The sequence below is a fragment of the Apis cerana genome, linkage group LG11, assembly GCF_029169275.1.
Source record: "Apis cerana isolate GH-2021 linkage group LG11, AcerK_1.0, whole genome shotgun sequence".
NCBI lineage: Eukaryota > Metazoa > Arthropoda > Insecta > Hymenoptera > Apidae > Apis > Apis cerana.
The window spans coordinates 3,824,278-3,840,467 of record NC_083862.1 but is presented as its reverse complement, the minus strand read 5'-3'; the positions used below and the strand labels follow the sequence as shown (position 1 = coordinate 3,840,467).

The 16,190-nt window shown below is 22.7% G+C and overlaps 1 long non-coding RNA gene across 1 annotated transcript in view; it reads left to right on the top strand.

The window, feature by feature from the left end:
* The first annotated feature begins 293 nt into the window (after positions 1-293).
* Positions 294-16,190, top strand: part of LOC108003189 (uncharacterized) — a 435,498-nt gene continuing 419,601 nt past the window's right edge. The window contains exon 1 of the long non-coding RNA XR_009831824.1: positions 294-844. This is a non-coding gene — a long non-coding RNA (uncharacterized LOC108003189). The remainder of the gene's footprint in view (positions 845-16,190) is intronic.

Sequence of the window (16,190 nt, the reverse complement as noted above, 5' to 3'; positions counted from 1 at the left end):
AATTCAATTCTTATCGATTTACTTATACTAATAAAGAAAATTACAAAAAGGGAGAAAGAATAAAAACTCTCGCGTATAGGAAAGAGCGAAACGGCGAAAAGAGGGGAGAAAGGAATCAGGCGTGAGGGTGAGAGAGTTGAAAGGAAAGTAGGGGTGAGACTAGCGGTTTCTCTCCATCGACTGCCCCTCTTTATCTCCCATGGTCTCTAGTCAGTATAGGGTGGCACTCCTGCCAACCAGCCAGCCAATCCCCACTCCTTGCCTCATCCCGCTGGTAGCGCCACTCGTGGCAGCTTTCTCAATCGCTCCGTTCGCGGTGGTCAGTTGGTCTTTGTCTGTCGCGCGCGTTCCGTGATCGGGGTGTTGTCGAAAGGGTGGAGGTGTCAGGCGCCAGTCGCTACGCGGACGTTGAGCTCGAGATTTCTGTTCTTTGTCGCGAGACTTTTTCTTTTATGAATACAGTGTTCACGATCGTTAGATATTTATTCGATTTATTCGCGGTGACATGCGTTTTTTCATTGTTAATCGTGATCGGATCCGATCGAATGTTGCATCCGCGTGACATCGATCGAGGAGGAAACTCGATCTCGATCGTTGATTCCGTGTGTCCGAAAATCGCGCTCATGTGACCATTGCTTGATAAAGAATGATGAAGAATAAGTGTCGTATGTGAGACCAAGGATATTGAATGCATAAACGTTTTCGATTGTTGTGATTTGATTACTAATTACGGAGGATATTTCATAGTGTTATATGTGTAACAATGGAACTGCATCGTATGTAACGGATATCGACAGTGATTCAATGCTACCATGAGACACATGGAATCGTGACGATTTCGATGGTAAGTGGATCAGTGGTGTATCTACGACTATTTAGATGGATTTCGATGTAAATCTGATTCTGGAGATTAACGACACGTTTTGTGGACCCTTGTTCTTTATTTTTCTTGATCAGTCCCATTACTGTGCCATCCTTCGCCAAGATAGAAATTGGATAGATCAAGGAATAATCGTGTTTTCGTGTCTGTTCTTGGAATGTGAATACCGATCTGAGATTCATTGAAAGATAGAATCTTATCGCATCTGAATTTATGGAAATTAGATTGGAAAGTTTAAGTACATCACTCATCAAGGAACGTTCGACTATTATTGTAGTTATATAGATATTAATACTTGTAATTCTTCGTTATTCTTTTTTTTTTTTTTTTGATAGAAAACCTACATTAAACAAAAAACAGTATGTTTTTGAAATTTTTGAAGAAATTGTCTTGTTGTCATCATCAACTCGATTATGAAGAAACTCGAATTTCTCCTTCGTGAAATGTAAAAAGTACTTAAGAAAAATTAATGATTATATCGCATTAAAAATCGAACAAAGAATTTCGTTTTCCGAGCGACGATTTCGATTATGATGACAATTTTTAACTCCATTTACGTATTCCATTCTGTCGAAGTATGATAAAGTGTATCAAATCATTCGCCATTCTGAGATAGTGCATCGAGAAAAATCGTTCAAAAACTTCGATTTGAGTTCGACATTGGGTGAATCTTCTTGAAACGAATTCGATTGAAACGAAAAGGATATCAGAAGAAGATATATTCTCTTTTTTCTTTCGGTGAATACCGATAATCGAAAGAATCGGATAAACTGTCCAACTCTGTTCACATCCCTTTTAAACATATCTGTTCGACATCTACAAAGTTTTAGTGTCTCAAAAGTTAAAAAAAAGATGGGAAAGGCGACTGGATGAGCAAATAAACGAGGACGACAACGAATGGATTTGTCATAAAACTCGAAAGGGGACTTATCGACCGTGTCCTTCCTTTGACTTTTCGAGGACAACAGTTATAAATACGAGTTCTTTCCATACGCACGCAATTCAAGTGATAACATCGCTTCTTTTCGTTTATCCGCTTGTTTGTTTTCCTTTTCGAATTCCTTTTCTTCTTCAAGATACTCCCGGAAGGTTAAATGTTTTCGAACCTGTGATGAACTAGGGAATACGGGTTATTGTAATGCTTACTATCAATTTTATAATTTTTGTTCAAATTAAAATTTTTGTCTCTTTCGTTTATACATTTTGATATACAATAATTTCATGAAAATTCATTTTTGGATATAAATGAAATTTTTAGAAACTTTGAAACTTCAAATAAAAATAAAAATAAAAGGAAAGTTTATGAAGTATTTTATATGGATTTCAAAAAGAAAAAAAATTATTATGCTTAAGTTATTGCGTCGTTTTAACCGAATATTTATCTTGTATATTATACTTTATACATTGTTTGTTTATTAATATGGCTTTACAAAGTAAAGCCATATTTTACAAAAACTTTTCGTGATGGATATAATTAATTGTTATGTCATTAAAAAAAAAATTCTGTATATTGGAAAATTCTGTACATATTCCACGATATAGAAATAATAAGAAGTAAAAAAAATTATTTCTGGATTGTTTAAAAAAATAAAAATTGAATAATGTAATTCTTAATAAATTATAAAGTCATTAAATCATGGAATACCTATTATTCATTATTCAAAGTTATTAAGTATTATTCGAAGTTTCATCACTAATTTTATTATTCGTATAACTACTCTGTAATATATAATAAATGCCATATTTATTCTTTTTTATTAAAATTATTGAATCTAACTACTTACAAAATCTTTTTTCAATAGTATGATATTTATATTGACAAAATTGTTAAAATGGAAATAAGTGATATTATTATTTTAACATGTGGAAAAGATGAAAAATAAAAATATGAATATGCAATAAATATAAAAAAACGGTAATATTGAGAAATTATTGATATAAAAAATAAATAACGACTAATATGATATTATGAAAAAAGTTTAAAATTAACAGAAAATAATGATTTGATGTTCAAATTGAAATATAAAGTTGATAATTTTTATTTTTGTTAATTTTTGATAATAGAAATAATTGTGAAATAGAAATATATATCAATAGAATTTTAAAAAAAATAATAAATATATATTATATATTTTCGAAAAGGAAATGATTTAAAGAAATACAATTTCAAAGTATTAAAAAAAATCTATATGTATTTTTGATAACTTAAGTCATACAGAATAAAATTTAAATTACAAAAGAAAGAAAATATGAAATATGAAATTGGAAATTCATGATTCATTAATTTCTAAAAACATTTATTTTTTTTTTTAGTTTTAATTATATTATAATTTTTAGTTTAATTTATATTTCTTTTTAAACCAATTATTTTTCAATAATTTAAACATAACATACATATTTTATTTAATAGAAAACGTTTTATTTAATAAGCTTTTTTTAATAGATATTTCTTAAGCTTTTTCTTAAGACTTATAAGAATAATCATATATTAAATGTCATAAATTTGAAACATTGTATGCGGAATTAAAGAAACAATAAATGTCTTAGATCTTTAATTAGAATAAATAAATTAAGAATTAAAATTTATTTAAAAAATTTATTGTTCAATTTAATATATTCGGTATAAACTATTTAAGCTTTTTTATACAATTGAAACAAAATACATTTTAATATAACAATAATGAAGACATTCATGAACGTTCAAAAGTGCGTTAGCAAATCGAATTAAATTATATATTATGTAATATAATATATATATAATACAATAGAAAGATAAAACTGATAAAAATATATCTTATATATGATATACAAAAATTATGAAACATGAAATAAAATCTTTATTTATTTATGTATACTTGATTTGTTTATAAAATAAAATTTTTTTATTCAAATGTTTTTATCTTAAATTAAAGTATAATATTCTATAACGAAAGTGCAAAAAGATGCAAAAGCACAATAATAACTTAATAAAAATTCAAACACAACAATTTTGCATGAAATAAATCAATTACTAAATAAATTATATAATTGTTTTCGAATGATTCATCTGTTTTAATCTATTTAACGAATTCATAATAAAGTACTTCGAGGTGAAACTTTGGAATGATATTTAGGTATGTCAACTCCACTAATTTTACGATAAGAGAATTATTAGTACGATCTTTCGGAACTTTAGACAAATAGATAAAATAGATATCGACATTCTTCTAATTTTGAGAGAATATAATAAATAATACAAATTATATTTTTTACATACTTGAATCAAATTGAGATACAGTAGTATTCGGCTAACTATATTGTATCTTTTATTTTTTTATTCATCAATTTTTGTAATTGAAACTTCAGTTTTTCAGATAGACATATTTATATATAAAAATTTAAAATAGAAAAGATGTGCAAAAAAACTTGAAAATTTTAATCTTCTGTTTTTTATTATTTACCAATTTTTGTAATTAGAATTCTAATTTTTAAGGAATATGTATATATAAAATTTTAAGTTCTATATTTAATTAATTCATAATGTAATAACTTGATTGACCCATCTTCTATTTTCTTTTCATTAACTGTTATTTTTTATTTACTAACTTCTATTTTGTGATGTATGAATATGGAGATTCTTTAGATTTCGAGAAGTTGTCGAGGCGAGTTTTGTAGAATATTTACTCGTTATCGATTGTTTGTAAACATTTCCAATTCACAGTCGTATTCAACAAAACTCATTCCAAAACATGAATTCTCGAAATTCATGTATTACGAAATATTTTTGACAATCTAATTTAATTTTAAATCGAAAAAACTTTCGATCTGTTTTGATATTTTTATTATATTTCTTACATATCTCTGATTTTTAGATGATTATAATTAAATATGATTATAAAATATTTAAATTTTTGATGATAAATAAAGATGAATTGTGATCTAAAGAATGTCTATTTTTATTGACAATGAATCATAGTAAATACATATGATTCTCTATTATTAAAAGAAATTAAGCTATAAATGATATCTATTTATTTAATCATTTCTTTATAAGGAAGATTGATGTTTTAAAATTGATGTTTTCATTTTACTTTTGTTTATACACATGACATCATTAAATATAATGTATATGGTTTTCAGATTCAATTCTTTTCAATTTTTATTCATTTATTTGATTTGATATTATTTTATTATACATATTTCATTTGATATTGAAGATTTAAAATTAATTCAAATAATTTCGATATGGCATTATTATATTACTGATCTAACTTGATATTATTGTTGATTATTTTTAATATACGTTATAAATTTTGAAATAAATATTTAAATAAAAAATTTCTTGAAAATCATGAGAAAGATTGGTATATTATATTAATTATTATTAATATTAAATACGTAACGAACAAATCTATATTTGTTTGAGCATATTTATTTTTGAAAAATTATCCTCGATTTGATATTGTTGCAATCTGTCATACAAAAAAAAATAAGCCTGAATAATCGATATAAATATTACTATTCTTGGGACACTAAAAGGGAATCTCATGATGAAATACTCTTCTCATGCTCGTTGCCGATTTAATTTTATATAAAATTCGTTTAACATAAATACCGTTTATCGGCTCATATATTTTTACTTGCGTTAAAGCATTTCATAGATTACGCATAAAAAAGAATATTCTGGTAGAAATATTATGAAACATTAATGTTTTAAATATAACGATATCAATAATATTAGTTTTAAATTAAACAAATAATCGATGAATATCGCACAATTTTCGAACGCGATATTTAAATAACAATGCGATAAATATTAAAAATAATTATATATATTTTTTATTATTTTCGATTTCTCTTTGTAAAACGAGATAAATAATTAATAATGTTACGTTGTGGCGTTGGTAAGCTTGCATTGTAAAATATTTATTTGTGCGATCATAAAACGAATGAAAATTAATAACTGTAATTTGAATTGTGAATTCCATTTCTAACGGAACGAGAAAATCACGTATATTTAAATCGAGTATTAATTATTACCGCGAATTTAAACATTTTGTCATAATTAAACGATGATTCTATGAAAAAACACGATGAAAAACAGAACAGAACTATTATTTGATTTACAATACATATTTTTTCGCCCTGTTATGGCAAGATATGCCGTTTTAGATATGCCATTTGTAGTTGTCTAACGCTTATTATTAATCTGAAGTACAATATTTCATTCAAATTGCGAAGAAAAATCACGTTATGGTATTTTGTATATAAATATATATATATATATATAAACGTGAAATTATTCGAAGTATTCGCGAAGAAAATGTTAAATAATAAATAATAAAAATATATATGTTAAATTTAAATTTCGAAGATAATATACAGTATCTCACCTGATATTAATATCTTAATTTATGTCACTATTATTATCCGTAGTAAAATATATTATCAAATAAAATGGTTTCAAAACAAATATTTTGATGTTATTAATTTTTTCGTAAATGTAAAGATTACTTAAAAACTTAACTTTGTTTTTTTAAATGGATTTACATGTCTTTTTATTGTTTGATACAGATATTGTCTATAAAAAATATTAAATTAGATATAATTAGATAAATTAGATAATATGTTTAAAATATATTAAAGTAGAAGATATTCTAATTAGAATTTTATAAAACTTCTTGTATGCTAAGAAATATTCGATTATTTTTCTTATCTTTCATATAAAAAGTTTTACAATTTAAATTTTAAAATTGAGGTTAAAATGTATCCTAAATCAATAATTTTTAAATATACATGAAGAGATTATCGAATTGTTATAAAAAATGTAGTAAGATATGATTTCATTTAAAAAAACATTTTCATATAAAATATCTACATACAAAAAAACAAATATTTTTTAATAAAAAAATATGCTTTCTTTAAAACTGTTTAATTTATATTTATTATGAATGATAATAATAACATAAATCAAGATGTTTCATATTAAAAAATATTCAATATAAAATTTTAAATAAATCAGATAATATTTATAAAAATTATTGAAAAATTTGTGAATATATGCAGAGAAGTTACAAAAATACTCGAATGCATGAATTATTATTTATTTCATTTACATTATATTCATATTTACTTTTTTTGCTTCATATTGTGAATTAATTTTTCTGTGATATTTATACAGTTAGCATTTCATATTTCAATAATTTTCTATTTTCATAATGTTTTATTATTTATTTCATAACTCAATGTTCTATTTATTTCCTATTACTTTATAGCGAATGTTCGAATATTTTTGTATATGTATATTTATCGTCGCTCTCTACATTCCATACGCTACTGCCATCTACGCATCATTTTCTTTCATATGTAAATATACCAGAACGCATATAAATTACGCTGTTAAATATTTCGTCGAGATTACCTCAACAAGAAATGTGCACCAGCTTTCCAGTTGATAATTTTCGATTAAAGTAAAAATTCTTGCTTTTTTCATTCAATATCTTTTGTTGTTATATTGCAAAAATACTTTATAACGCTGAACGAAAGTTAGCTGCTCGACCAACTATTATATCTTTCTATTGTGCGTGATATTTATATAGGTTACCATTCTTTAAGTGCAAATTTTTATTTTATCATAAACTTGATTTTTGCAAATATTTAGTTTTTTCTAATCCTCAAAATGCAAATATCGTTTCTGATTGTTAAAAAAAACTATCATGAGAATGTGTCATTATGTAGTACAATATATTATATTATTATATATATATATTATTATTATATAATATAATATACAAACATCTTATATATATATATATATATATATTAATATATGTGTAATATATGTACTTCAAATTTTATCAATTTTTGAATTTTGAATTTAAGGAACGGAAAATCCGATATGAAATTCGATCGATCAGATCGTTTAATCTTTTAGTTTATAATATCATAAATCATACATGATAGGCATTATAATTTCAATTTAATAAAGATTGAATGATATATTCATAACGAAGTTTAAATTCGAGATCAAATACCAATCATACATAAATTTCGATGTTATCTTGGAATATGACATCAATAACGTTTTAAAGTAATTTAAGTACTATAAAAGAAATGAGAATACGAGAAGAGGTTAACGAACTAACGAACGAGTTTATATAACTGACAGCTATATAAAAGACTATATTTAATCTATGCATTTATAACATTATATATCGTATTTGTAATATAATATATATTATAGTTTTATATATATATATATATATATATATATATATATATATAATTATTAAATATAATATATAATATATATATAATATATAAAATTATAATATATATTATATTACAAATACGATATATATAAATATTATAGTTTTAATTGTAATAAACATTAAATTGTATTATATTCATAAAAACTTCAGTTTTAATTTGAATTTAAAATTATTAAAAGATTTTCTATATTATTTTATATTTTCCTATAAAAATTGGATTTTGAGATTTGAGTCTAATATTTATTTAACATAATAAACATAATATTAAATACATAAATACATATAATTTAATAAAATTTTTTATTAATTTAATAAAATTTTTTATTATTAATTATAGTTAAATATTGTACATATTATTAATCGTAACTTCCTATCACAAAAATTATTAAAATATAAGATTTTATATTAATTTATTATTCAAATTTATTGTTATGTATATTGATTTCGTTCACAAAAATTCTCAATAATCTTAAAGTGATTCTTTATCTGCCAATTTATTTTCCTTTGTTAAAATATTCTTTAATATTTCTTTATTTCACAAGATGTATCAAAATATTGTACTAAATATATTTTTAAAGATCTACTTTTTAAAAATTTAAATCAGATTAAATCTTAATTTATTTATTTTTTTTAATTAAGATGTGAATTTTACACGTAAAAAAGTTTTTATTGAGTAATGTATAAGATTTTTCTATTTTTCTCAATTCTAGTGCATAACAAAATGCCAATAAAAGTAATATTACATATCGAAATTAATAATATTAAAATAAAAATATATATTATCAATATTAATAATTCATTATTATTTTATTTTATTATTTTATATAATACAATGCCTTATATTAGCGATAACTAGTGTTCAAATTATATAGTTACGATAAAATTTCCATTATTCCATATTTCCATTGGAAATATATATAAATAATAATAGAGACAAGAATTCGGATAGTGAATTTTTTGATAATAAAATACAAACTTTTCTTAGATGAATTATTTTATATTTCAAAACTGATTTAAAACAAAATTAATAATTAAAATTAATAATATAAAAACGGTTTTTATTATAAAAATATTGATGTTATATTTTTTAAGTAACCAAATTGTACAAATTTTTGAATATAAAAACAATCAAGAAATGTTCATCATTCAAATAATATTTCATTTCATTCTTTTTTTCTTTTTTTTAGTGCCAATGATTATAGATTTCGCAAAATTATATACTTTTGTCAATTATATAATATTTTTAATTTCTTAAATATTTTCAATTTCGTTTCAATAATATTATACATTTATGCTTTAATATAAAAGAGATTAGTGTTAAAAATTCTAACAATAAAATGATTATATTTTCATAATGAAGATACTTAATGTCATGTTTTCATTTAATTTTATCATCACATTTTATTATTTATTTTAACAATATGAATAGAACAATATGAAAGAATAATATGATTTTACATAAAAATTTAATATATAAGTATATATTATAATATATTTATATATTATATATTATAATATATTACTAGATAAGAATATATTATAATATATTTATATTTTATGTATTTATTTATTTGGTTTTCGAAAGTTACTCACCAGTAAGTTTTTATGCTTATAAATAATATTTATATAGATAGATTGTAAAGAACATGTTGTAATAGAAAATATAAACAGAATATTTCTATTATATATATGTATGTGTGTGTGTGTGTGTGTGTGTGTGTGTACAATGTGTTAATGAAGACTAGGCTATCAATTATGACTTATTATCATGACTTGAGAGAACAACTTGTCTTTACTATAAATGTACTTTACTATAAATTATTCCTATCATAATGATCTAGAATTTCTAAATTTTGTTTCTTTACTTCATTTTATTTTTTTATACTTTATATGATATTTTATACTTTATAACAACTTTATAACAACTTTTTAATACATAATAAATCCAAAAAGTGAACTTATTATAAATAATAAAAAATACAATTTCATATATTTGCATACACTCCCAAACTGTGGTTTTAATATGATGATGACTTTTAATTTTGTTTTTTTAGAAGATTAATTAAGTATATTAAGTTTAATGTTATTAATAATTTATGTAATCATTAATATCATAATAATATGTTATTATTGGATTATTACTATTTTTCATTAAATTATTTTTAATAAATTATTATTAGTAAAATATAAAATTCAATAGATTATTTTCAAACATAATATTCATGATTATTAGGTATTGTTTTGATTTTCTTTTAAAAATAATATGCTTTTGTTAATTTGAAAAAAATAAATGTTATTAATAATATTATGTTTTATTTCATTAGAAAATAAAATTAAAAGATAACTTTTATTTCTCAATATCAATTTACCCGAATATGGTGACAACTAACCTCATAACTTCACATTGTCACTATGTGAAAGAAATATCTTATATTTATACATTTCTGAAAGAAGTTAACCATCATCAATTTAAAATTTTTTTTCTATCGTTGTAATAATGAAAAATGTCTCTTTATATTATGAATAGAAATACTATATTTTTGGAATATTGAAATATTTGAATAATAAAAGTTTTATTAAAAATGTAAAATAACAAATAATTAACAAATTAGTTTACGTTTCAAACGCAAATATTTCGAACATATCTGCTATCGTCGAAGTGACTGACTGGCATAGGGGATAATCAGATGATGCATAAAAAAAAGTCAGAAAATTGGCCGGAAAGGGCAGTAGCACGGCGCACCGATGGCAGCAGGTGACGGTAACGCAGTTTGTTTCCGGTATCGAACAATCGAAGCGAGGTGCATCGCGCGTGACGACTGTACAAAGGCAGATGCAATTTGATGCATTGTGAGCCGTATGTTCAGAAGGGCCGGTGTATGGCATGAGTGCTACCGTATATTTAGCACTTGGCGCAGGATGCCATGTAGACTATGACAGAACGCTTTTCATTTCCTATTGGGTATCTCTCGATGCTTATGATTAATGAAATCATTCCTGGCCAACGATGTTGCGATTCTTCGTCGTCTCCGCTCGTTTCCGCTATAATGAATGCTAACGAACGAGCCGAACCCCTCTTTCGTTCACGGATGTTGTGTTTCATTGTCGATGGTCGTTCGGCTTGAAATTCGTGCTCGTGCTCGTGCACGCTGATTGTTATATGCAAATCTACACGTGCGGCATATAAAGTTGGGTTCTTTTTCTTTTGTTTTGACATATACCCAACATTGCTAGAAAGAAATTGATTTCTCTTGGTCTTTTTTGCAATTTTTTTGGTGGTTAGTAACTTGTTATTCAATTGAAACTTCAACTTCGATTAAATAGTCAATCACACAATTTTGTATATGTATCTTAAATAAATTTTAATTAATAAGTTGTGTTATTAAAATGAACGAAAATTTTATTTTTAATGAAATTTTGTATATATATTTTGTATAATCATGCATAATAATGCATAATAAAATATATATTTTGTATAATATAGAATAATTTTGTTAGAATATTTTGTTTTAAAATTAATTTTTAAAATTTTAATGTTTTCTTCATTTTTTAAAATATAATTATGTGATAACGCAACGAAAACTTTAGGAAAAACTTTAAAAACTTTATAATAATATATATAAACTTTATAATAAATATATAAAACAGTCTAAATTTTAATGTTCTGTCATTTTGTTATAAATATTTTATTATTAAATTAAAAACATGAAAAAATATTTAAATTTTGAGAGTTAACTTAATCGTTTTATTTATAAAAATATCAGAAAAGAATTCATTTATACATATTATAACACATTATATTTTGTATGTATATATATATAAACATTTATTAAATCAAAATTTTGTTGTCAAAAAGTATATGAAGATTCTTATAATTGATTGTATATGTTACATTCTTTTCTTTCAAGAATCTTATTATCTGCAAAATGACAAATATAATTATTTAAAAGATATTCTATTTACTACTCTCAGATTATTCTATATATGAATAATTTCTGCAAATCGATTAGGTTTTTTAATCATTAAGTAATTTTACTTTTAAGTTTTAAGTCATTTTCATACATAATCTTTTTTTTTAACTTTTTTTTTAACTAATTTAACTATAATAAATTATACAACTATAATTTATTTTTCTGTCCATAAATAAATGTTCTTTAATTAAATAATCTGTTCTTTAATTAAAAAATTATGAAATTATTAATGAATTTCAAAATCAAAATATTATTGATGAATTCATATATTTTAATATCATCTAAAATGTAATATAATAAATGTATAGTGTTATTAAAAAAAAACAAATTTTTCCATATCATTATACATAACTCTTCAAATCGCATTTTCGTATTTTCTCGATACACTTTTTGATATAATTAATAACCAAAGTATTAAGTGATTCATACTTTTATGGAATTATATAATATTTTATGGAATTTCTATATCCTTCAATAAATGAATAAATAAATAAAAATGAAAATAAGTAACAATTATCCATACCACTTACATTTAACATATTATTATATCATTTTACTAAAATGATAATATAATATTGGAAAATATATATAGTTATCGTTACACAAGAAACGAAAGTTAAAATGATTTCTTTCGATAGAGAAATATATCTATTCGAACAGGCAACATTGTTTTTATGGCATCGTTAACCGCATCATTCCAAAGGAAAATTGTTTTTAAGAAGTGCCGTTCAAACTATCAAGATATTTAACTAGCGGAGAAGTAAGTCAGTATTAGTTACTTTGGTCGATCAGGTGTTTTAGAGAATGTAAGTAGATAATAATAATAGAGTTTTAGATAACAATTTATTACAAGTTATTCGCGAAAGTACCTCTTTATTTCGAAATAACAGCACATGTTGATAAATTTAATAGGAAAATGAAATAGAAAATGATTTTACTTTTCGATTCAATTTTCTATATAGCGTGCAGCAAAATCTTTTTATATTATTATATTATTATACGTTTATTCTATCCGATATAGTACATTCGACAAGATTTGCATAAACATTGCAAACGTTGTATATCACTAATTAAGAATTTATGTTATAACATTATGTATAAATAAATATAAAGTGAAATATCTTATCTATGTTATAGCTTATATAATATAGCCTAATAAAGTTATTAATAACTCAATGACATTTTTGTATATTAGCTTTTGCTTCAACTTTTAATGTTAAATGTATCCCATAACATTCTGTAATTTATAACATAATAAAAAAATAAAAAAGAAATACAAAATAAAAATGTTTTTATTCGACGCTTAATTTTTGAAAAAATTTAACTTGAAAATTAATTGCGTGCATTGTATACAAATATATACAAATAATAAGATATATTTCACATATGATATATAATGTTTATACTGTGAATATCTATTAAATGTTGAGATTAATTTTTGGTGTTTTTGTTTCAGAAATTTATAATAAAGAACATGTATAAATCAAATTTGTGTGATAAATTAAAAATTGGATATTACGTCATAATAATTTTTTTGAATTGTATATTGTGTTTTCTAAAAAGAAGCTAAATACAATATATTTTTGACTATTTTGAAGAAGATTTATAGAAATTATACTATTACAGAAATAAAATATATAATCTCATAAAAAAGAAATATAATTTTATTAAAATATAGTATCTTGATAAATATATAATTAATAAAAATAATTTGAAAAATATTTTAATAAATAATGTTATATTGATATTAAGAATAAAAAATTACAATAAAAAAATTTAAATAATCATTCAATATATAGGAAACATGAGGCTTTTTTCTATTACACTCTAATCAAATATATTTATTTTATAAATATATTTAATTATTATTATTTAAATATGAAATTATGAAATTATGATATGAAATTGTTTAACATGAAGACTATAAAATATATCTATAGAAGATTACAAATATTATTTATTTTTTAAAATTAAAAGAGGTAATATGAATCGTGATAATCATATATCTCTCATTTAAAAAAATAATTAAGGTTTGTATCCGGAAAAGAACAAATTGAAATTCATAATATTATTCAATCATATATTATTTTCAATCATTGATCATTATCTATGATTTACTATTACAATTTATGATCTAATTTCGCATACACAGGATGTTTATATATTATTATATTATATATTCACGGAACGTCTTTTGAGAATCAAGGCTAAATTAACCATAAAAATTAATATACAAATTAATATATTAATTGGGGCTTATTTATTATGTTGCAAAAAACGAGATAAGGATAGAGTCAGACAATTCTATCATATCTATTTCTGTTATATTGGCGCATCTTTATTTCGCTTCATCTAAACTTTAATTACTCATAACTTAAATAAATAATCTTCAATTGATTTCTATACATTGACTTTTATATTTATTTATTTATTTTTTTTTATCCTCTAAAATCTGCTAAATATGTATTATTATATCCATATAATGTACATTATATCCATATATGTACATTAATATCCTTTATTATCTTATACAAGATTCAGTATTCATTGGAACGTATAAGATGTTCTTCTAATCTAAAGGATCAACTGATATAGCAATATCGGATATCGAGATGAAAACAATGAATGGTAAACGAGACAGAATCGCGATTTGCTCACTTCTTGCAAAAAGAGTTAACGATGTTGCACAATGCGGAACATTTGTCATTATCGATTCCCGTGGTGGCTTTTACTACGATAAATATGCACCTTGCCTGTTATTACATTCCGTACGGATCGTCTAGCCTGTGTGAACTAGATAATGCGATCTTTTTCTCCATTACGCGCTATCATTATTGGCGATATATCGAAATTGTGCGCTCGAATTCTCTGTGTAAAAGGGGGAACGAGACTCGATGGAACGTGGATATCTGTGGTAGAAATTGCAACAGCTGTGGAACGTTAGGGATGTTTATCGTGCATTTACATCGATTGGATGATGATCGGATAATGAATTTCATCTTTGTGATAGCGAATAATTTCATAATAAAGATGGTTACATATAAATTATAAAATTATATACTTCGATATTTTTGAATTTTTTCGTTTTAAAATTTGTCGAACCAATATTTGTGTTGCATTCGTATCGATTTGACAATGATCAGATAAAGAATTTGATATTTGATTAATAAATAATTTAAAGTGCGATAAAAAAGTTTCAAAGTGAAAGAAATATAGTTGTTATAGGAAAGAAAACTTGAATCATTCTTGAACATTTAAGTTTCGAAATAAGATATATATTGGCTTGTAGAAAAAAATTGAATTATTCTTTGAAAATACAATTTTATAAAATTGTTTTCATAAAATCATTAATATAGAAATATAGTGCAGAATTGAAAATTTTGAAACAAAAAAGGGGCAAATTTTTGACAATTTTTGAATTATGATGTAATACATTATAAATTAATGATAATCTAATTTTATAAATAAAAAAATAAAAAAGAGATTACTTTTATTTTTTATATTTATCTTTTGATAGAAAGTTTTGGAATAAGGAATTATATTGTTGAAAATCATTTATTCAAAATTAACTTTAATGGAAAATAATTTATTTCGAGATATTGATCGAATATTTTCCTATTTTTTAAATTAAAAAAATTTCACATTAAAAAAATGATATTTATATCTTTCCTAGATCATAAAAAAATATCATTGATGTCATATTTTGTTTTCCATGAAACCAAAGGTGGATCTGATGCATTTTTTTTACTATTAAATTATTAAAAGAAATATAAAAAGATTCAAATGATTTATTTTATTATGTACTTAGTATTATTTTAGCTATATTATATGTGTATCTTATAATGATTATAACATTATTTTTTTAAATTTTATATGCATATAATTGTTTAACATGCATAATCTAATATGCAGAGTATTTATTTTATTTATTTTATTTAAATTAAAATATGTTTTAAGAAAAGAATTATGAAAAAAAAAAATCGACAAGAATTGTTTGATATGAAATAATATGCAATATTAATAGTTTTTTTTGTAAATGGATAAATTTTTTTTCTATAGAGATCATATGATAATTAATTTTAATGTTTT